Raw genomic sequence first — 24,225 nt, 5'->3', positions numbered from 1 at the left:
TATATCCCAATGCCAAGACTTGTACTCTTAGAATAGTAGATCCTCAATATATATTTCAGAAAAATAAATTTTATGTAAGCTAGATCCATGCCTATACAGAACAAAAAAGACATTCTATATGTGGTAATGATTTTATTGTTACAAAATAGGAGTAGCCTTGAAAATTCAATTATTCTACTCTCTACCACTGAAAAGAATGATTCAAGATCAATTACCCTCAAATTCAGATTGACATTTTTGTTAGGCAACCTCAGGCATGAAGTTTAAAAGGTTATTAAAGAATTAAAAATTCAGTTACTTAGCAAATATTTCATAATCAGTTCTTTATGCAGAGCTCCACACCAAATTACAAGTTTGAATGGAAACAATTTTAGGTGTACTTTACAGGAGCCATTTTGTAATAACCAAGATAGAGTCCCCAGATACAGATTTTCCACACTAAAAACAGCACAGAAAGGTTCTATAGGTCAACTCCCCATTAGTACATATCAAGGGGTAGTTTATGGGGAGATTTTAAGACCTATAACTTTTCTCTTGGGTAATTGCTATATGGAAGTGGACTAATTTTCCATTTAGACAGATATCTTGATCTAGGAATTGCCAATCATAAAGGTTCTTCTATGCCACTCCCCCTTATTAAATAAATTTTGTATCTATTTACAAAAGAGACCAATTTTCTGCTTCATCTTTACTGCAGAGAACTGCCCATGATGGAGGAAATCTTGGGACACCTTCAAGGGGAAAATGTTAGGTGAAAAAATTAAATTATTTCAGTAATTCAGTATTACATATTTTTCTGCCCTGTTGGTTTCTAATTATTTACTTTCAACTAAAGTGAAGGAGGACCTGGTAGAGTTCGTCACATACAGATCATCTAATTCTTGGTACAGAATCACTACAAGAAACTATATAATTTTGTAGAAATTTAAAAAATTCAGTCACAGTGCTATAAAAAAAAACTTACCAATGAGACAAACATTTTGTAAGGAAATGTACTCCATCTATATTTAGAAAAAATAATAAAATTATTGGTGAATCATGCTCATTATCATAAAACAAGCATGGACAAATGTATGAAATAATAAAATAGCCTTTTCCATTTCCTAATACATACATTTACATTAAAATTTTTCTATTTATAGTAATCAAAATACTGTTAATATAAATGTTCTAATTAACTACATGATAGCAATAATTGTCATAACTAAATCAGGAAAAAGAAAATTAACTCTTCAGCCCTCAAAGAGAAAAGAATTATTAATAGAATTAATAGATGTAGTTCTATTAATAATAGGAAGAATAATATGGGTGTTTATATTTTTCTGATAAGTATGTTAAAGTGATAATAAAGCTTCAAGTACAAAATATACATATATTATAGAATGAAATTTTGTGGTAAGAGTGAAATGAAAATACAAGTTATAGGAGAACTAAGAACAATATATTTCTGACTATTAATGAAGTGTTTTCTTCACGTTTTTAAATAGATGATGTGAGAATCAAATTGCTATAATATTTATATTCAAAAGAGTACATTTAAAGAATGGATGCAGCATCTTTTATATGTCAACTTAAAATTTTCTAACTTAATATGTTATTTTTAAATTCCTTAGGGGATGTGAGCAAATAGCTTCAAAAATATAGGGTAAAATTGTATTTTGAAGCTATGGTTCTGATCTCTATTGATAAACATCTAAAGAAACTCCCTACAACACTCAGTATTACATTTACTCTAGAAATATTGTTGACGTGCTTCACTACATCATAGAAAATACAACTCTGTTAGGGTTTTTTTCAAAATATCAAAAATTGTTAGATATATTCTGAAATACTAAATATGCACAAAATGTATACATTTTAAAGCCATTTATCCTTTTCTGGAAGTGAGAGAAAATTGATCAAATACTTAGGTATAATGCAAGATTAAAATACAAATATTTTTAAATGTTAGTGCAAACTCTCCATTCCAGTATGATGGCACCAAGATGGTAGGTTAGGAAGCCTCAGATCCTCCTTTCTCCCATGGAAACACTGACTCAACAACAATACATAAAACATTTTTTTTGTATGTTTGTTTAACAAATCTAGGAACTAGTTACGAGAGTCCTGAATCCAAGTTAACATGAAGCAGGCTCCACTGAAACCAGGGGGCATCATCTCATCCTAATTCTTCCCCCAGCATAGTACCACACAATCAAGCAGAAACTTCTAGACACTGGCTTATTCTTGGGTAAAGAAAACGAGGATTGGACCATATATATGTGTATGTTATAAATAGTTCAACATATGAAAATTAACCCATGTGACACATCACACTAATAAAAGATACAAATTATATCATCATGGGGTGTGTTAGTGGCTTAGTTGGTTAAGTGTCCAACTCTTAGTTTCAGCTCAGGTAATGATCTCATGGTTCATGAGTTTCAGCCCTGCATTGGGCTCTGCACTGATAGTGTGGAGCCTGCTTGGGATTCTCACCCTCTGTGCCTCTCTCTGCCCCTTGCTCTCTTGCTCTCTCTTTCTCTCCCAAATAAATAAATGTATTTTTAATTAAAAAAATAAATTACATCATCATCACAACAGACAAAGGAAAAGACCTGAACAAGTGACAGCAACAACAGTGCTTCATGCAAAAAATTCTCAAAAAAACTGGGAACAGAAGGGAAGTACATGTGCAAACATAATCAACAGTTAAGAACTGTAGGATTTTCTTACAGATAAGAAACAAGGCAAGGATGCCCAATCCTGCAACTTGTATTGAACACAGTACTGGAAGTTCTATCCAGAGAAATTAGACAATAAAAAAAAAAAAATAAAAGCATCATCCAAATCAGAAAGGAAAAATCAAATTTATGTCTATTTGCTAAGACATGATTTTATATAGAGAAAACACTAAAGCTCCCCTCATACACTCATAAACTGTGAGAATTAATAAATACATTGAGTGAAGTTGAAAGATATTAAATCCACATACAAAAATCAGTTGTGTTTCTATACACTAACAATATATATGTGAGAGAGAAATTAAGGAAACAATCCCATTTGCAATAGCATGATAATAAATAAAACAATGAGTAACCTAAGCAAGAAGGTGAAACACTTGTACAATAAACACTACATAATACTGAAAGACAGAGGACACAAATGAATGGAAAGATATCCCATATTCATGGATTGGAGGAAGCATGGTTGTTAAAACATTCATCCTACCCAGTTATATACGTATTTAATGCATTATCTATCAAAATTCCAATGCATTTTTAGAGAAATAGAAAAAAAATCTTAAATTTATATGGAACCAAAAGGACCTGGAACAGCCAAAATAATCTTGAAAAAGAATAAAAAAGCTGGAGGCTTCTACTTGTTAATTTTAAAGTCTACTACAAAGCTGTAGTAACCAAAACAGTATGACACTGACTGAAGACTTCCAGACTGATGAAACAGAATAGAGAGCCCAGAAAGAAACTCATGCATATATACTCAGTTAATCTTTGACAAGAGTGTCAATGATACACAAAAGGAATAGTCTCTTCAACAAATGCTGCTAGGAAGGGCACCTGGGTGACTCAGTCATTAAGCATCTGTCTTCAGCTCAGGTCATGATCTCATGGGTTCGTGAGTCCCACTTCGGGTGAGCTGGAACCCAACTTTGGGTGAGCTCAAGCTACAGCTGAACATGAGAACAGCTTCGGGTGAAAAAACAAAACAAACAAAAAAACATGGGCCCCATTTTGGGTGATCCCCACATCTCTCTGTCTCTCTCTGTCTCCCTCTCCCATCTTCCCTTTCTCTCTCTCTCTCTCTCTCTCTCTCTCTCTCTCTCTCTCTCTCTCTGCCCCTCCTGGGATTCTGTCTCTCTGCCCCTTGCTCACTTGTGCCAGCTTTCTCAAAAAAAAAACAAAACAAAAACAAAACAAAAAAACAAAAAAAATGAACAAAACAGAACAAAAATGGTCGTGGAAAAATGGCTATCTGCTTGAAAAAAAAAGGAAAGAAGAAAGAAAGAAAGAAAGAAAGAAAGAAAGAAAGAAAGAAAGAAAGAAAGAAAGATTGTACTGTCATCTTACCCTACACACAAAAATCAACTCCAAAGAGATTTAACACTCAAATACAAGACTCAAAATTATAAAGCTCAGAGAAAAAAAACAGAAGAAAGCAATGACATTGACATTGCTTGTGGTAATGATTTCCTGGACAGGACAAAAAAGCAACCCCTTAACCACTAACCATCAGAGAAATGCAAATTAAAACCATAATGAGATATTACTTCACAGTTGTTAGGGTAGCTATTATAATAAATGAAAACAAAACAAAACAAAAATAAAACAACAAATGTTAAGAATGTGGAGAAATTGGAATCCTTCATGCACTGCTGGTGGAAATGTAAAATGTTGCAGTGGCTATAGAAAACAGTGTGGAGGCACTTCAAAAACAATTAAAATAAAACTACCATAATCTCCCTTCTGGATGTTAATCCAAAAGACTTGAAATCAGAATCTTGAAGAAATATATTCCCGTGTTTATTCCAGATTTACTCACCCAGCCAGAAGGTAGAAACAAACTAAATGTCAATTGATTAATGAATGAATGAATAAGGGAAATATGTGGTATATATTATCTATAATAGAATATTTTTCAGGTATATAAAAAAGTAAGTCCTATAATATACTACAGCGTGAATGAACCTAAAAGACATTATGTTAAATTAAATAATCCAGTCACAGAAGAACAAATAGTGCATAATTCCACTTACATGAGATAGAAGTACTTTAGGTACTCAAATTTATCAAAGTAGCAGAAAGGAGAATGGCAGTTTCCTGTTGGAGTTGGTGGTGGTGGGAGTTGTTTAAGTAGCATAAAGATTTAGTCATGCAAGATGAAAAGTTCTAGACCTGCTCTATAACACTGTGCTTATAGCTGATACTGTATCATACACTTACAAATTTAAGAGGATAGAGCTCATGTTGTTATGTTTCTGAGCACAGTTATTAAAAAAAATCTGTCCAATCTTTCCCAGCACACTGAAGAACATTAAATTCAAAGGGGAAATATCCCATTGAAAAAGGTGCTTTATACACTTTCTTCATAATTCTTATAGTGTGAAGGTTAAAGTCACAAAGAACATGAGGTAGAATTTAGGATTTTCTGGGCTATCTGCTACCACTTCAGGCCACTAAAATAACTTCATACATTGAGAACTTAGTAATAAAGATTTTCTGTAATAACCCAACGTTGACAACTCCTTCTCACTCATGCTCCTTCCACATTGGCTATTTTTCAGCTCATCAAGGTGCCAACTTCCGCTTTTGGATGGTTGCATGTGATCCCTTTGCCTGGGAAGCTCTTATCCCTAGATCCTGGCTTCTACTCCTCCATGTGTCTGGTATCAGGATTAGTGTGATAGATAAGAAAAGACTGTCTAGACTATCTACTTTGCATTGTCTTCCTTGTTATTATATTTTATTTCACTTTCTTGTTTTATTTATTAATAATTTATAGTTATTAATGTGTCAATTGCTATTACTTCAACCAGGTAATAAGGATCAGAAATAGGTTCTTTTTTACTGTTTTTTTTCCCCTTTTCATCATCTCTGAACTTTCAGCATGTGAAATAAAGTAGTACTTCTCAAACTTCAATGTGTGTATGTTTTTCCCAGGGTTCTTTCTTCCCAGATTTATTAAGGTATCATTGATGAATGGTTTGCACCTTCCTTCCTTCCTTCCTTCCTTCCTTCCTTCCTTCCTTCCTTCCTTCTTTCTTTTTTGTGAGAACTAAGTTCTATTTTCTTAACAAATTTCAATTATACAGTGTGATGTAATCAGCTATAGTCACCATGTTATACTTAGACTCACAGGCTTTATTCATTCAATAGCTGAAAAAAACTGGGTTCCTTGTTATAATGTACATTCTTTTTCAGTAAGTTTAGGGTGAGGTCCCAAATTATGCATTACTCACAAGCTCCAAACAGCTTGGTGTAAGGACCACAAATTGAGTAGCAAGAATCTAGTGGATTGAAATGATCAAATAGGGGCACCTGGGTGGCTCAGTCGGTTGAGCGTCTGACTTCAGCTCAGGTCATGATCTCGCGGTCCGTGAGTTCGAGCCCTGTGTCGGGCTCTGGGCTGATGGCTCAGAGCCTGGAGCCTGCTTCCCATGCTGTGTCTCCCTCTCTCTCTGCCCCACCCCCGTTCATGCTCTCTGTCTCAAAAATAAATAAACGTTAAAAAATTTAAAAAAAAAGAAATGATCAAATAAATACATATTGACTGGATTAGTCAGTGAATAAATTTAAAAAAAAGTAATATTACAAACAATTCTAACTTCAAGAATATAATCAAGAAAGTTGATGGTTTTAACTATCATGACATTTACTAATTGTTCATTAGTAACAAAATCATGGCCAAGATTGTTTTTCAATTAATAGCTTGGTTACTATGTAGCCCCCAGGCAGCAATATTGCTAAAGTCAACAAATGATTCAGCAGAAGTTATTTTTATAGTACCTTGAATTGAAGAACAATTTAGAGCACTGTATACTATTTGTATTCTTCACTTAAATGAGAACATACCATTGCCTGATAGAAATTTTGGCAACAATTAAAATTTAATTTAAAAATTCTAAAGGGTTAATCATTTATTTAGTTTCACAATAAAATGGTTTGTCAAAATGAAGATTGCCTATTTTAACTTAATAAAAGTTGCTTGGTCAATAAATGATTAAGTGCCTATTATGTGCCAGAAATGTTAGTAGTTAAAAATTTATGGATTAATAGAGCACAGTTTGTAACTTTTATAAGATTTCACAGTCAAAAGAAGGGAGGCATAAAATAATGCAATTACAACCTTTTATAGCAGTATGAATAAGGCACCCTGGGAACCAAAGGGAAAGAATTTACCTAAGTCTAGAGAGGTCAGGAACTTTGTGAGAAAAATTACATTTAACTTGAGTTTTTAGGAATGACTCAGAGTTATTTTTAAGATTGACAGTTAAGAATGACTCAGAGTTCTTAAAAATGACTAGACAAGGATATACAAATGCCATGACACAGATGGAAAAAAAAATGTATTGAAACATGAAACGAGGCCATAAAGACTAAGGTAAAAAGTCTGGGTACTGCAGGAGTGGAGTTACTGAAAAGACTGGTAAGGTTCAAATCAGAGAAATTTCTTTGATTCACACAAATGGTTTTGGGCCTTATCTTGCAAGTTAGCAGTTTTCAACATGTGTTTCCCTGCCATACGTAGGGCAGATGATATTTACATATATGACTCAACGACATGCACAGAGCCAAGATTAGTGAAATTCCTTCCATTCCATATATGTTGGTGCTTTACCATGTAATGTAGAAAATCACAGTAAAAAAAGAAAGAAAGAAAGAAAATGTAGGGTTATCATGGTTTTTATTCTCCCTAAAGTGATTTAGTGAGGTAAATCATTCAAAAATGATACACCTCTACAAGAAAAATCTCAAATAAACAACCTAACTTTACAGCTAAAGGAGCTAGAAAAAGAACAAACGAAACCCTAAAGGAGTAAAAAGAGAGAATTAATACATATTAGAGCAGAAATAAATGATAGAAAAACTAAAAAAATAATAATGGAAAAAAATCCATGAAACCAGGAGATGGGTCTTTGAAAAGATCAACTATATTGATAAACCTCTAGCCGGACTCAGGGAGGGAGAGAGTGAAAGAGCTAGAGAGAGGGAGAGAGTGCTCTCAATCAAAATCACTAATGAAAGAAGTGAAACAACAACCAACACCACAGAAACAAACAAATGTAAGAGAATATTTTGAAAAATGATCTGCCAACAAATTGGACAACTTGAAAGAAATGGACAAATTCCTAGAAACATATAACCTACCACAATTGAAGCAGGAAGAAATAAAATATTTGAACAGACCAATTACCAGCAATGAAATTGAATCAGTCATCAGAAAACTCTCAAAAAACAAAAGTTGAGGACCAGACAGCTACATTAGGTGAATTCTAACAAACATTAAATAAGAATTAATACTCATTCTTCTCAAATAATTCCAAAAAATAGAAGAGGAAAGAAAACTTTCAAATTCATTCTATGAGGAGCGCATTACCCTAATACTCAAACCAATAAGAATGCTACACAAAATACAGAACCATAAGAAAATATCTCTGATGAACACAGATACAAAAATCCTCAGCAAAGTACTAGCAAATAAAATCTAACGTTAAAAAAAAAAAAAAGATCATTCACCACAATCAAGTGGGATTCATTCCCAGGATACAAGGGTGGTTTAATATCTGTAAATTAATCAACATGATAACTAAAATCCTTAAGTCAAAGTATATAAAAACATATAATCATTATAGATGAAGGAAAGAAAAAACACTCAGCAAAGTGGTTTAGAGGGAACATACCTCAACATAATAAAGGCCACATATGAAAAACCCACAGGGAACATCATACTTAATGGGGAAAAAAGAACATTTCCCCTAAAGTCAGGAGCAAGATAAGGATGTCCACTCTCTCAACTTTTTAAAGAATGTTTTACTTATTTATTTTGAGAGAGAGAGAGAGAGAGAGAGAGAGAGAGAGAGAGGGAGAGAGAGAGAAGGGAAGGGAAGAAGAGAAAATCCCAAGGAGATTCCATGCTGTCAGTGGGCTCTATCTCACAAACCATGAGATCATGACCTGAGCTAAAATCAAGAGTCAGAAGCTCGACTGACTGAGCCACCCAGGTACCCCTCACAATTTTATTCAACATAGTACTGGAAGTCCTAGCCACAGAAATCAGACAATAGCAACAACAAAAAGAAAGGCATTCAAACTGGTAAAGAAGTAAAACTTTCACTATCTGCAGATGATATGATTCTATATATAGAAAACCCTAACTCCACCAAAAAATTATTAGAACTAATAAATGAATTCAGTAAAGGCACAGAATATAAAAATCAATAAACAGAAATCTGTGGCATTTCTATAGATTAATAATGAAGCAGCAGAAAGAGAATTAGGAAAACAGTACCATTTACAATTGTAACAAAAAATAATAAAATACCCAGGAATAAACTTAACCAAAAAGATAAAAGACCTATACTCTGAATACGATAAAATATTGATAAAGGAAACTGAATATGACACAGAAATAAACATTTCATGCTCATTGACTGGAAGAACAAATATTGTCAAAATGTCTTTACTGCCCAAAGCAATCTACAGATTTAATGCAATCCCTATCAAAATATCAAGAGCATTTTTCACAGAACTAGAACAAACAATTCTAAAATTTGTATGGACCACAAAAGACCCTGACTGGCCAAAGCAATCCTATAAAAGAAAAATAGAACTGGAGGTATCACAATTGCAGACCTGAAGTTATATTACAAAGCTATAGTAATCAAAACAGTATGGTTATGCACAAAAATAGACACATACTTCAATGGAACAGAAAATTCAGAAATAAACCCAAATTATTTGGCCCATTAATCTTTGACAAAAGAGGCAAACATATGTAATGGGAAGTCTCTTCAACAAATGGTGTTGGGAAAACTGTACAGTAACATGGAAAAGAATGAAAATGGACCACTTTTTCTCACAATACACACACAAAACTCAAAATGAAATAAGCACCTATGTGTCAGACCATTTCTGACAAATAAAATAAAATAAAATAATAAAATAAAATAAAATAAAATAAAGTAATATTAAATTAAATTAAATTAAATTAAATTAAATTAAAAAATAAAAAGCTTCCAAATGAAAAGCTTTAGCACAGTGAAAGAAACAGTCAACAAAACTAAAAGGCAACCTACTGAATGAGAAAAGATAGTTGGAAATGACATATCCAATAAAGGTTGGTATCCAAAACATATACAAAACTGATACAATTCAACACCCACACAACCAATAACTCAATTTAAAAAAAAGGAAAAACGTTAGGGAGGGGGCTTGAAAATGGCAGTGTAGGAGGACGCTGGGCTCACCGCATCCTGCAGATCAATTAGATTCTACCCACACTTGCCTAAATAACCCAAAAACCACCAGAAGACTAGCAGAATGGATTCTCCAGACCCAAGTGTAGACCACAGGCCCACGGAAGAGGGTACGAAAGGCAGAGAGGTGGTGCGCGCTACACGCTGGTGGGAGGGAGCCGGGGTGGAGGGGCAGCCTGCAGGAAAAGCAGAGTCCCCGAGTCTGGCTTACAAAAGCAGAGGGGCCGAACAGGGTATGTTCAGATAGTGAGTGAGACTTAACATCTGGAAGGTTATAAGCTAACAGCTCTGCTCAGAGAGCGGGAGGGCTGGAGGACAACGGGAGGGAGAGTTGTTGAGCCCTGGACAACAGAACGGGCCTTGGTGGGGAACAAAGGCGCTCGCCAGTGCCATCTCCGTCATCTGTCCCCCAGCCGGTTTGCTTGCACCTAGCAAACACCCAAGGCTGTGCTTCTGTGGATCCATCCCTCTGGTGGGTCTGACTCCCTCCCAGTGCCGCAGGGTCCCTCCCAAAGTGGATCTCCGAAGGAAAAGCGAGACGAGCCTGCCCCTCCTGCCCCTGTGCACCTTGCCGATCCACCCCAGCTAACACCAGATCCTCAACACCACAAGCCTGGCAGTGTGCAAGTAGCCCATACAAGCCATGCCACAGCACAGTGAATCCCGCTCTTAGGAGAGGGGAAGAGAAGGTACACAGCAGTCTGACTGTGGCCCCAGTGGTGGGCTGGGGCAGACATCAGGTCTGACTGCGGCCCTCCCCACCAATGCAACTTATTCAAGACAGCACAGGGTAAGTGCCCAGCAGTTCCCCACCACTCCAAGGACTATCCAAAATGACGAAATCGAAGAATTCCCCTCAAAAGAATCTCCAGGAAATAACGACAGCTAATGAACTGACCAAAAAGGATTTAAACAATATAACAGAAAGTGAATTTAGAATAATAGGCACAAAATTAATTGCTGGGCTTGAAAACAGTATAAAGGACAGCAGAGAATCTATTGCTACAGAGATCAAGGGACTAAGAAACAGCCAGGAGGAGCTAAAAATGCAATTAATGAGCTGCAAAATAAAATGGAGACAACCACATCTCGGATTGAAGAGGCAGAGGAGAGAATAGGTGAACTAGAAGATAAAGTTATGGGAAAAGAAAAAGCTGAGAAAAATAGAAAAAAATCCAGGAGTATGAGGGGAAAATTAGAGAACTAAGTGATGCACTAAAGAGAAATAATCTACGCATAATTGGTATTCCAGAGGAGGAAGAGAGAGGGAAAGGTGCTGAAGGTGTACTTGAAGAAGTAATAGCTGAGAACTTCTCTGAACTGGTGAAGAAAAAAGGCACTGAAATCCAAGAGGCACAGAGAACTCCCTTCAGATGTAACTTGAATCGATCTTCTGCACAACATATCATAGTGAAACTGGCAAATTAAAAGGATAAAGAGATAATTCTGAAAGCAGCTAGGGATAAACACGCTCTAACATATAAAGGGAGATGGATAAGACTCGTGACTGATCTCTCTTTTGAAACTTGGCAGGCCAGAAAGGAATGGCAGGAAATCTTCAATGTGATGAACAGAAAAAAAATGCAGCCGAGAATCCTCTATCCAGCAAATCTGTTATTTAGAAAGAAGGAGAGATAAAGGTCTTCCCAAACAAACAAAACTGAAGGAATTCATTACCACTAAACCAGCCCCAGGAGATCCTAAGGGGAATCCTGTGAGACAAAGTACCAGAGACATCGCTACAATCATGAAACCTACAGACATCACAATGACTCTAAACCCATATCTCTCTATAATAACACTGAATGTAAATGGACTAAATGCGCCAACCAAAATACATAAGGTATCAGAATGGATAAAAAAACAAGACCCATCTATTTGCTGTCTACAAGAGACTCATTTTAGACCTGAGAACACTTTCAGATTGAAAGTGAGGAGATGGAGAACCATTTATCATGCTACTGGAAGTCAAAAAAGAGCTGGGGTAGCCATACTTATATCAGACAAAGTAGACTTTAAGTTAAAGGCTGTAACAAGAGATAAAGAAGGGCATTATATAATAATTACAGGGTCTATCCATCAAGAAGAACTAACAATTATAGGGGCGCTTGGGTGGTGCAGTCGGTTAAGCGTCCGACTTCAGCCAGGTCACGATCTCGTGGTCTGTAAGTTTGAGCCCCGCGTCAGGCTCTGGGCTGATGGCTCAGGGCCTGGAGACTGTTTCTGATTCTGTGTCTCCCTCTCTCTCTGCCCCTCCCCTGTTCATGCTCTGTCTCTCTCTGTCCCAAAAATAAATAAACGTTGAAAAAAAAGAACTAACAATTATAAATGTCTATGCACCGAATACGGGAGCCCCCTAATATATAAAACAATTACTCACAAACATAAGCAACCTTATTGACAAGAATCTGGTAATTGCAGGGGACTTTAACACCCCACTTACAGAAATGGATAGATCATCCAGACACACGGTCAATAAAGAAACAAGGGCCCTGAATGATACATTGGATCAGATGGACTTGACAGATATATTTAGAACTCTGCATCCCAAAGCAACAGAATATACTTTCTTCTCGAGTGCACATGGAACATTCTCCAAGATAGATCACATAATGGGTCGCAAAACAGCGCTTCATAAGTATACAAGAATTGAGATCATACCATGCATACTTTCAGATCACAATGCTATGAAGCTTGAAATCAACCACAGGAAAAAGTCTGGAAAACCTCCAAAAGCATGGAGGTTAAAGAACACCCTACTAAATAATGAATTGGTCAACCAAGAAATTAGAGAAGAAATTAAAAAATATATGGAAACAAACGAAAATGAAAACACAACAATCCAAACGCTTTGGGATGCAGCGAAGGCAGTCCTGAGAGGAAAATACATTGCAATCCAGGCCTATCTCAAGAAACAAGAAAAATCCCAAATACAAAATCTAACAGCACACCTAGAGGAAATAGAAGCAAAACAGCAAAGACATCCCAAACCCAGCAGAAGAAGAGAAACAATAAAGATTAGTGCAGAAATAAACAATATAGAATCTAAAAAAAAACTGTAGAGCAGATCAATGAAACCAAGAGTTGGTTTTTTTGAAAAAATAAACAAAATTGATAAACCTCTAGCCAGGCTTCTCAAAAAGAAAAGGGAGATGACCCAAATAGACAAAATCATGAACGAAAATGGAATTATTACAACCAATCCCTCAGAAATACAAGCAATTATCAGGGAATACTATGAAAATTATATGCCAACAAACTGGACAACCTGGGAGAAATGGACAAATTCCTAAACACCTACACACTTCCAAAACTCAAACAGAAGGAAATAGAAAGCTGGAACAGACCCATAACCAGTGAAGAAATTGAATCAGTTATCAAAAATCTCCCAACAAATAAGAGTTCAGACCAGAGGGCTTCCCTGGGGAATTCTACCAGACGTTAAAAGCAGAGACAATACCTATTCTTCTCAAGCTACTCCAAAAAATCAAAAGGGAAGGAAAACTTCCAGACTCATTCTATGAAACCAGTATTACTTTGATTCCTAAACCAGACAGAGACCCAGTAAATAAGAGAACTACAGGCCAATATCCCTGATGAATATGGATGCAAAAATTCTCAATAAGATACTAGCAAATCGAATTCAACAGCATATAAAGAGAATTATTCACCATGATCAAGTGGATTTCATTCCTGGGATGCAGGGCTGGTTCAACACTCGTGAACCAATCAACGTGATACATCACATTAATTAAAGAAAAGAATCATATGATCCTGTCAATAGATGCAGAAAAAGCATTTGACAAAATTCAGCATCCTTTCTTAATAAAAACCCTCGAGAAAGTCGGGATAGAAGGAACATACTTAAACATCATAAAAGCCATTTATGAAAAGCCCACAGCTAATATCATCCTCAATGGGGAAAAACTGAGAGCTTTCCCCCTGAGATCATGAACACAACAGGGATGTCCACTCTCACCGCTATTGTTTAACATAGTGTTGGAAATGCTAGCATCAGCAATCAGACAACAAAAGGAAATCAAAGACATCAAAATTGGCAAAGGTTAAGTCAAACTTTCACTTTTTGCAGATGGCATGATATTATACATGGAAAATCCGATAGACTCCACCAAAAGTCTGCTAGAACTGATACATGAATTCATCAACGTTGCAGGATACAAAATCAATGTACAGAAATCAGTTGCATTCTTATACACTAATAATGAAGCAACAGAAAGACAAATAAAGAAACTGATCCCATTCACAATTGCACCAAGAAGCATAAAATACCTAGGGATAAATCTAACCAAAGACGTACAAGATCTGTATGCTGAAAACTATGGAAAGCTTATGAAGGAAATTGAAGAAGATATAAAGAAATGAAAAAACATTCCATGCTTATGGTTTGGAAGAATAAATATTGTGAAAATGTCAATACTACCCAGAGCTATCTATACATTCAATGCAATCCGAATCAAAATTGCACCAGCATTCTTCTCGAAGCTAGAACAAGCAATCCTAAAATTCATATGGAACCACAAAAGGCCCCAAATAGCCAAAGTAATTTTGAAGAAGAACACCAAAGCAGGAGCATCACAATCCCAGACTTTAGCCTCTACTACAAAGCTGTCACCATCAAGACAGCATGGTATTGGCACAAAAACAGACACATAGACCAATGGAATAGAATAGAAACCCCAGAACTAGACCCACAAAAGTATGGCTAACTCATCTTTCACAAAGCAGGAAAGAATATCCAATGGAAAAAAGTCTCTAACAAATGGTGCTGGGAGAACTGGACAACAACATGCAGAAGGATGAAACTAGACCACTTTCTCACATCATTCACAAAAATAAACTCAAAATGGATAAAGGACCTGGATGTGATACAGGAAAACATCAAAACCCTAGAGGAGAAAGCAGGAAAAGACCTCTCTGACCTCAGCTGCAGCAATTTCTTACTTGACACATCCCCAAAGGCAAGGGAATTAAAAGCAAAAATGACCTATTGGGACATCATGAAGATAAAAAGCTTCTGCACAGCAAAGGAAAAACAATCAACAAAACTAAAAGGCAACCAACGGAATGGGAAAAGAATTTTGCAAATGACATATCAGACAAAGGGCTAGTATCCAAAATCTATAAAGAGCTCACCAAACTCCACACCCAAAAAACAAATAACCCAGCGAAGAAATGGGCAGAAAACATGAATAGACACTTCTCTAAAGAAGACATCCAGATGGCCAACAGGCACATGAAAAGATGCTCAACGTCGCTCCTCATCAGGGAAATACAAATCAAAACCACACTCAGATATCACCTCATGCCAGCCAGAGTGGCCAAAATGAACAAATCAGGAGACTATCGATGCTGGCAAGGATGTGGAGAAACGGGAACCCTCTTGCACTGTTGGTGGGAATGCAAACTGTTGCAGCCACTCTGGAAAACAGTGTGGAGGTTCCTCACAAAATTAAAAATAGACCTACCCTATGACCCAGCAGGAATTTACCCAAGGGTAGGAATTTACTACCCTTTTTGCTAGTAAATTTGCTAGGAACTTACCCAAGGGATACCGGAGTACTGATGCATAGGGGCACTGTACCCCAATGTTTATAGCAGCACTCTCAACAATAGCCAAATTGTGGAAAAAGCCTAAGTGTCCATCAACTGATGAATGGATAAAGAAATTGTGGTTTATATACACAATGGAGTACTACGTGGCAATGAGAAAGAATGAAATATGGCCCTGTGTAGCAACGTGGACGGAACTGGAGAGTGTGATGCTAAGTGAAATAAGCCATACATAGAAAGACAGATACCATATGTGTTCACTCTTATGTGGATCCTGAGAAACTTAACAGAAACCCATGGGGGAGGGGAAGGAAAAAAAAAGAGGTTAGAGTGGGAGAGAGCCAAAGCATAAGAGACTCTTAAAAACTCAGAACTGAGGGTTGATGGGGGGTGGGAGGGAGGCAAGGGTGCGTGATGGGTGTTGAGGGGGGCATCTTTTGGGATGAGCACTGGGTGTTGTATGGAAACCAATTTGACAATAAATTTCATATATTAAAAAAATGAATAAACGTTAAACAAATTTAAAAAAATTAAAAAATTTAAAATAAATTTTTTAAAATTAAAAAAAAATGGGAAGAAGACATCAACAGACATTTCTCCACAGAAAACATCCAGATGGCCAACATGAAAAGATGCTCAACATCACTATCAGGGAAATGCAAATCAAAACTACAAAAACCTATCATTTCACATTCATACAAATGGCTAAAATAAAAAAGCAAAAGAAATAAAAGCTGCTGGTTAGGATGTGGAGAGAAAGGAACCCTCTTGCACTGTTAGTAGGAACCCAAACTGGTAGAGCCAGTATGGAAAACAGTATAGAGGTTCTGTGAAATTTTTTAATAGAACTACCCTATGATCCAGTAATCACACTACTGGATATTTACCTGAATATTCAAATACAAAACATTAAATCAAAGGGATACATGCACCCCTGTATTTACTGCAGCAGTATTTACAACAGCCAAATTATAGAAGCAGTCCACGTGTCCATCGACTAATGGACAGATAAAGAAGTGTGTGTACACACAGACGCGCGCGCACACACACACACACACACACACACACACACACAAACACAAAGAAATATTATTCAGTCATGAAAAGAATGAAACCATGCCATTTGCAATAACATGGATGGAGCTAGAAAGTACAATGGTAGGTGAAATAAGTCAATCAGAGAAAGACAAATACCATATGATTTCACTCATATGTGGAATTTAACAGAAACCAAATGAGCAATGGAAAAGAAAAAAGAAAGGGAAAGAAACAAACCAAGAAACAGTCTCTTAAGTACAGAGAACAAAATGATGGTTACTAAATGGGAGGTGGGTAGGGAGAACTGGTGAAATAGGGGATGGGTACTAAAGAGTATACTTATCATGATGGGCACTGAGTAATGTACACAGTTGTTGAATCACTATATTGTATACCTAAAACTAACACCATATGTTAACTATACTGGAATTAAAATAAAAGGCTTTAAAAAATGGCACACCTTTGAATCTAACACATTATATCACTGTGCCATTAACATCACAGTGTTCTAAATTGTTGCTCCATTGAAAACAAGGGCACTATATATTTTAGGTAAGACTGTACATGATCATTATTTTAAAGAAAGGGCACTTTTTTGGCAGTTAGCAAAATGAATTGGTAAGTTTAAGGAGTGGAAGCAAGAAGCATCACACAGTGATTGTCAACATAGATGAGACACATTTCCCTGGAGTGACATGAAGGACACCAAGAATTGGCCAACTCAACCCTTATTTCCATTTTTTTCCAATCCCTATGTCCTATCACGTTTTCCTATCTTCATAATGGTAGATAAGAAAATAATGCTTGTCTTGTCTTTCCTGAAACAAGGGTAGACATGTGACAGTTTAGGCCATCAAAAAATAAATATCACTCTGGCAAGACTTCTGGGAGGGATTTCTCTATTAAAGGTACAGAGTGTTAGTGCTTCCCCCTACCCCATTCTACCTGCCTCTAATAATGAGGTAATTACTGAAGTGACATAACCACTGTATGTCCATAATTTCCAAGACAATTGATGAGAGCTGATAGCCTTGAGTTGTCCATAGCAGGCTTCTTCCAGGATTCTTAGGTTAAAAACAAAAGAAAACTCCTATTTAAATTATTGCATGCTGAATTCATTGTTCCTTTCATGTATCGGAGATGTTTCTAAATATAAAAGTGGGACTTCAAATTATATGAAATTCCCATGTGTGAGAGTTCTGATACATTCGTTCCCATTCCATTGAGGTATCCCTTACTGTAAATGATTGCTAATGATCCACTGTTATTGATGGAAGCATATTATATCTTTTAGTAGTGATGGGATATGGGGGTAAAGGCTCAGCAGTAATTTGTTGCAAGGTTATTAGAATAGTTCAGGTAAAATGGAAAATAACAACTCTGTAATATTAGCACTGAGGATGTAAAGAATGGAAATGAACAGAAGAAATAAATACTGGGAGGACTAAAATACATTTTTTTGGTTTGGGAATTCTAGAATTAAGGTATTTGTGTAATATAAATAAATGATGTTCAGTCATCTTTGGGAAATAGATTCTGAAGCTCATGAAAAATAATAGATAATGCTGTTACGAAATTTAGGTCAGGAGCATTTAGCTTACAGTTCATGGTCCAAATAATTCTCAAATGATTCCACAATTTAGTTTTAGTATATTAAAAAAATTGAGTAGGTTGACACTTAGAGACCCTTGCCTACCAATAAAGAGTTTTAGAACTGGGTATAAACATGGAAACATTCAGTTCACTTGCCGTAAATGCAACACCTATAATAAAATGGAAGTATCCTCATTAATCTATATGTGTAAGAGATATTGCTTGTTCCCACCATCGCTGTATTTGATCTAGGAAAAATATAAACTAGTTTCATACATCTATTCATACATATATTTAACAAATAAGCTTAGAGTCAAACAGAAAATACAAATACTAATCACATAATCACCTAATATAAAATTGCAACTATGTTAGTCATGAAGGAATCAATTCAGGAATACAGTGCTATACAATAAAGGTATATATTATTAAGTAATTTGACCTCTAAAGGAGAGGAGATAGTGCATCTTTGAGAAATTTAAAAAAATAGCCAAGATGTGAAAGTTAGGTAAGAGTTACAGAGCTGGGGTGGGATGTAGAGAGTTTTAGGCACAGAAACACACTTGCAAATACCATGCAGTGGAAAGGAACAGGGAAATAAAAGAAATACAGAGAGTCACTAGGATTGCCATGCAATTAAGGCTGGAGAAGTTAGTAATGACCAGGATTACTGGTTCAGGATTTAGGGCCTGTGAGAGAATTTGTGCTTATCCTATAGCATTGGGAAAACCACTAAAGATTTCCACACATGATATTGTGGATAAGCTAATCAAGATTGAATTCCTCCGTGTTCCTGCCCTTCATTATTCTTAATTTGTGAGTAGCAACTCTATCAAAATGTTATTAAAAATATTATTAAGAGCTTATACTATTTATAAACTCTTTTTTTTCAAGAAGGATATAAGAAGAAATAAAAATAATTGTTCATTTCAATGAACATATTGATAAGTCACAGGAATCAATTAAGCATATAAAATAAGTGTTAGTAATATTAAAAAATTAAAAATAAAATTAAAGAGAAACAAAAAAGATATGAATACCCAAAATGAAATGAGGAATAAAGCCAAAATTATCACACCCACACATCAGAAGATATGTATGAGTAAAGGCAGAATGAATTAATTGAAGAAGTAGGGGTATCTACTTCTATACCTTGATCATTAACAGAAGAAGCATTGCTTCTTTGCACCTAGGGTTTGGTGAGCTAAAACTGAATAGATGATAAATATGCATTACATTTTAATTCAAAATGTTTTATCACAACATTTCAGTGAGCTCTATTCTAAGAAGGAAATACTACAAATGCCCAACTTATAAACAAGCTTAAGTTCAATGGCAGATAAGATTTTGGAAAATGATAAATAAAATGGAAATAAATGAAGTTACAGTTATACTAGATGTATCATGAGCATGAATTATTATTTAAGTGACAGTGTTTTTATTCATGAAACCTTATTCCAGAATGAATGTGAATTACTATCTCTTTAATCAGTAGATTCCAATTTTAAGAAGCTATAGATCATGTTCTTATCAAAAGCACACTGGAATTTGGGTGAAAACATGTCTGAACTATCTGGTTGTTTGTTGAAATACTGGCAATGTTTGTCCATACTCTCTTTCATGAAAATGGTGAGAAATAATCCTGTAACCAATGATAACCTATATGTAGATTCTGATTTTAAGATACATCTAAATTAAGATACATCCCACAATACTTAAGGTTAAGACTATCAAAATACTATTGGAAACTGCATCAAATTACTTAATACCAGAAGACTCTATACATCTCTATATATACACATAAAAAAATAATTCAGTTTGTTTACCATTTTCTAACATTTTCTCCAATAATTTTCATAACCGTACTTTAAAGTATGATTTCAATTTTACAGAAGGAAATGAGGCTCAGAAAGGTAAAATACTTGCCCATGTTAACATACCTAGTAAGCATTTCACACAACCGAATTTGCTCAAAGCTTATTTTTAAGTTGTTTTTGAACTGTTGCTTTACAAGGACCCTGATTTGAAATGGCCTGAATCATGAGGAGCAAAATTCTCTTTAAATACTAGCTGCTACTGTATTGTAAATCAGGAAACGATATTCAGAAAGTTGTCATTTAAGGGAAAATCCTACTTACAACCAAATACTTCCACTAAAATTAAGGTTATAATTTCATTCTGTAATACCATCTTACTATTAGAAAATTGGGTACTTATAGAAGGAATCTTTGAGATACGATTTTTAAAAAGTACCTTAAGTTGACATTAATATTTTCAGATAAGTGTATCCTAATGGAAGTTGTCTTAATTAAAGCCACAGAACCCAAATTTTCCAAGACAGCTCTAGAGGTGCAAATGCTAAGCAACCTCAAGCTATCCTCACAAAATCAAACAGAAGGCAGAACCTAATTAGCTAGTCATTCCTTGGCTGGCATCTAGTACATTAAGAAATTAGTGAGCACGTGTGGAAGGCTCCATGTCCTGAAGTACATCCAGATATGACCAAATGTTGCAAAGAAGACCTTGTCTAAATTATAAACTATTCAACTGTTACCAATCATAATCTCTCTGAACAAGCACGTATATGCATGCCCACCTATACCTCCACACAAGCATGCCTACACACGTACACACACCTCTGCCTCAAACCCTTGTTCTCTTCACCTCTTTTCTTGTCTCCAGTAGGGCTATATGTTCAGGTGATTTCTGGCTCTCACAAAAGAATCTCGTATTCCATTCCACAAGGGAATGACTGAGACCAGAATTAGCTGCATTTTAAATTCTAGTGAAGCAGCAGTGACAACCAGCCCACTGGCCTCAGTTTCTCACAGCAATCCCAATTTAGTAGTGCAAATGTGGGGATCCTTTGTGCTGCTATCCTCTTTACTGCTCATCAAAATGTATGAGATTTCACTTAAAGATTCAGGTAACTGAGGGACTACTTTATTTCAGCAAATCATTTCTATTGAGAGCCCTTAGGGTTGAATATAGTCGTTGGGTTAGCTTGTAGGAGGACAATTTATAGGTCAAGTTTGTTTTGTAAGTTAATTTTTTTTGCATTTCCTTACACAGTTTCAGCATCTGCCAAATAGCTCTGATTCTTTTAGTGTTGTGTGAAGGGTTTTTTGTTTTGTATTTTTTTTTTTGAGTTTTTAGAGTACGTTTGGAACTATTAATTGAAATAATGAACCCTGGATTAGCAACATTCATTAATTTAAACTTCACTAATAAAGAAACAAAAACTGAAACTACTTTTACAAGATCAATCATATAACATTTCTAGAATTTAGAAGATTGATTCTAAGAGAGTACTACTGTATGTTGATAATCCAACATACCATAATTCACGAGGCTGTCACAGACTTTAGGGCATATAACACTGCAAGGAATTCACTACTATTTGAAATATTTATCAAAAACCATATACTCTCATGGATAAATTAATAAAACTAGTCATGGGATATATATTGTTAAAATGGTCAATAAAAGAAACATTATAGTTATTTATATAGATATCCCTCTCTCCATTTCTAAAACTCTTCTGTCAAAATGGTTTAATAGATAAATTAATAAAACTAGTCATGATAATATATATTATTAAAATGGTCAATAAATAGCTCAGAGCCTGGAGCCTGTTTCGGATTCTTTGTCTCCCTCTCTCTGTGCCCCTCCCCTGTTCATGCTCTGCCTCTCTCTGTCTAAAAAAATTAAATTAATTAATTAATTAATTAATTAATGTTAAAATGGTCAATAAATAAGAGAAACATTATAGTTATTTATATAGATATCCCCCTCTCCATTTCCAAAACTCTTCTGTTAAAATGGTTTAATTGGGCAGAGAAGAGGCTGTCAGTAAAGAATGCACATCAAAAAAAGTTTCTAATGTTGAAAAAATCATAGTGTTTAAGCTTATATGCATTTAAATTCAACACAAATATCTAACTGAAAATAAATTGATAATCCTTCAATTTCTCCAATCAAACTGAAGTGCTTTATTCTTTGCCAATAGTAGCTATACCTTGTGACAGAAAATTTTACTTGGACAAAAAAAAATCTTCAATTCCATAGTTCCTGTATTTTTCACTGCATTTTACTAAATATGTATAGAATATATTTTCTCAAGCTTACCAACTTCTATTTTTCTGAATATATATAAAAGGAAATTATTCAATTCTTTTTATGAGGTTAAAAAAACCTTGATATCAAAACCTGAAAAGGCAGTGCCTGGCTAACTCAGTCAGTAGGGCATTTGACTCTTGATCTCAGGGATTTGAACCTGACAAGGATAGTACAAATCAATCAAGAACTTTTTGTTTTTTAATTTTGTATTTACTTTTATTTAAGCCTATTTAAGTCATGAAATTAGGCATAAAATTGTTGAATAAAATGTCAGCAACTAAATTCATTATATCCATGAATATGGTAAAAGCATGTGATAAAATTCCACCACATCCATACTAAAAATAATTAGCAAACTAAAAATAGGTAGCATTCTTAACATGCAAAAGTGTGTCTGAAGAAATATTGAGAGCAAATATTTTACTTATTTGATATTATTATCTTAAAATCAGGTAAAATAGTACTGCATTCAGGTCCCAGAATATCTAAGAGAAGTTTAAAATTTTACTTTTGGGGCACCTGGGTGGCTCAGCCAGTTAAGCATCCAACTTCAGCTCAGCTCATGATCTCACAGTTTGTGGATTTGAGTCCCGCATCGGGCTCTGTTCTGTCAGCTTGGAGCCTGGAGCCTGGAGCCTGCGTCACATTCTGTGTCTCCCTCTCTCCCTGCCTCCCCCACACTCGCTCTCTCTCTCTCTCTCAAAAATAAATAAATATTAAAAAGTGTTTTCCTAAATTTTACTTGATGGGTGGCTAAGTATATATCATATGACATTTTTAGCCAGGGTTAATATGTATGTCTTCATATACATATATTAAGTATATATGTTAAAACACAGTATGATACATATAATGAGTATATATATATTTGTTGAAGTATATCATGTTATAAGTGATATACTAAGTATAGATACTTGTACTGACAAGTATTTGTTGTATAGTACAACCTGTAAATTGCCATTCACACAGCAAATTCGAATCTCCACATTTGAGATAATTAACAACTGTTTAAAGCTAAACATTGATACTGAACAATTGCGTTAAAAGGGATAGTTGATACAACTTAAAAGTACAAAGCTGTTGAATTTCCAATGCGACAAATATTGATCAATGAAAAACAATAGGCAAGTGATATATGGAAGATAAATTCGTTTTGTTTTTATTTATCCTCTTGTGATTTGTTCTGATATATGGTTTATGTACCACCTAAGATTTCCTAAAAGGCTAACAAACTGCTTTGTCTCTTTATGGCTTAGGAAGTAGTGCCTGCATCAAAAACTCATCACGTATTTTTTCTTCTCATCCTACTCTGGACCTCCTACCTTAGTAGCATTGTTTTGGGTCACACCTCTCAGGTAAGTGTTAGTGCTTAAATTTTACTTCATTCTCAGTTTTCTAGGAAGCCCAAACTACCTCAGTTAGTACCAGAAGTGGCTTGACTCCTTTGATGATTCTGGAGGTTTTGGACAAAACAAAAAGAAGGAAGCTATATATAAATTGTTACTTTAATCTGTCTGAAAACTGAAGGGCATCAACAGCAGTTTTAAACAGACTCTTAGTTCACGGCAATAGGGCAACGTACTGAAAATCAAGCATAGAATCTGCTTTTCAGTTCAAGCGAATTACATAGGAGTCCAAACACTCACTGTAAGATATTCCTGTGTCCACATCAGATCTTTATAGGAAAATAGGTGAAACCGACAGTAGGCATTACACATCTAGGTAAATAAGACTGAGAATATTGAGTGTTCAGATCCTCCTAAACTTCCCAAGCTAAAAAAGAAATTTTCTTTTCCTTGATATAGCAGAGAAGTCTCTCCCCACATGAAAATTTTTTAAATACTTCAACTCATACTGTTATTTTGGACGATGGTGCTTGTCCTCATGATCTGCCTATTCCTTCCCTCATTACCATCACTAGATATACAATA

This window comes from Felis catus, chromosome A1 (assembly GCF_018350175.1).
Source record: "Felis catus isolate Fca126 chromosome A1, F.catus_Fca126_mat1.0, whole genome shotgun sequence".
NCBI classification, from domain to species: domain Eukaryota; kingdom Metazoa; phylum Chordata; class Mammalia; order Carnivora; family Felidae; genus Felis; species Felis catus.
The sequence above is the reverse complement of the archived record's forward strand: the minus strand, read 5'-3'. Positions refer to the sequence as shown.